The sequence below is a fragment of the Oryzias melastigma genome, linkage group LG6, assembly GCF_002922805.2.
Source record: "Oryzias melastigma strain HK-1 linkage group LG6, ASM292280v2, whole genome shotgun sequence".
Taxonomy (NCBI): domain Eukaryota; kingdom Metazoa; phylum Chordata; class Actinopteri; order Beloniformes; family Adrianichthyidae; genus Oryzias; species Oryzias melastigma.
In genome coordinates this window covers 671,308-672,179 of record NC_050517.1, presented here as the reverse complement: position 1 = coordinate 672,179, position 872 = coordinate 671,308, and positions in this window count along the sequence as shown.

The window sequence follows — 872 nt, the reverse complement described above, 5'->3', positions numbered from 1 at the left end:
TACTGAGAACAGCTGCAATAAATGCTGATTCTGACAAGATCAAGAATCTAACTGACTGCAAATTGAAAAGATGTATGGCTATATTGGTCACTGAGGTTATCTTATTATTATATTATTATTATATTATTCTCACTTTGATAAGTAAACATTAACAAGTGAGATCTGTTTTTGATAACTGTTGCTCACTAATAGTTAGCTAAAAATGATGTTGGCTACATGTAGACGATCTGTCAGGATTCTATAGGTTTTGTCATGCTCTGTTTTCCCGTCAGTCTCACTACGTTCAGGTTAATCATCCACAGGTATCTTCATTTAGTTAATCAACCTCAGTGTATTTAAGTGTCTGGTTTTCGTTTCCTCATCGTCAGGTCGTCTGCTCTGTTATGTCACCTTTATGGTGCTCCCATAGTTTTGTCATGTTCTGGTTAATTTTTCAAATGCTTTAAGTTCCTGTCACCATGCCTGGTCTCCTGCATTTGACTCCTCCACCACTTCATGACACATTCTGCTCAGGTTTAGGGTTTGTTTTGGATTGACCATGAGCAATTGTTCTGCAATAACAAAATAATTCATCAAAATCCAACTTGTCTAATGATTGCACAAACAGTGAATAAACAAAAATAAATAAATGTTTCCAAGGCAACATGTTTCATTTTCACCAAATATTATAGAAGCTCCAGGATCTGTAGAGGAAAGAGCTTTAGCATCTGAGGGAGACAACGCACTCCAAAAAGAAAAAAAACAGAAAGGGATGGATGAATGGATGGATGGATGGATGTGGATGGATACGTGCAGATGGATGGATGGATGATATGGACGGATGGATGAAAGGGGTGATGGATGGATGGATGGATGAAAAGGATGGATGAATG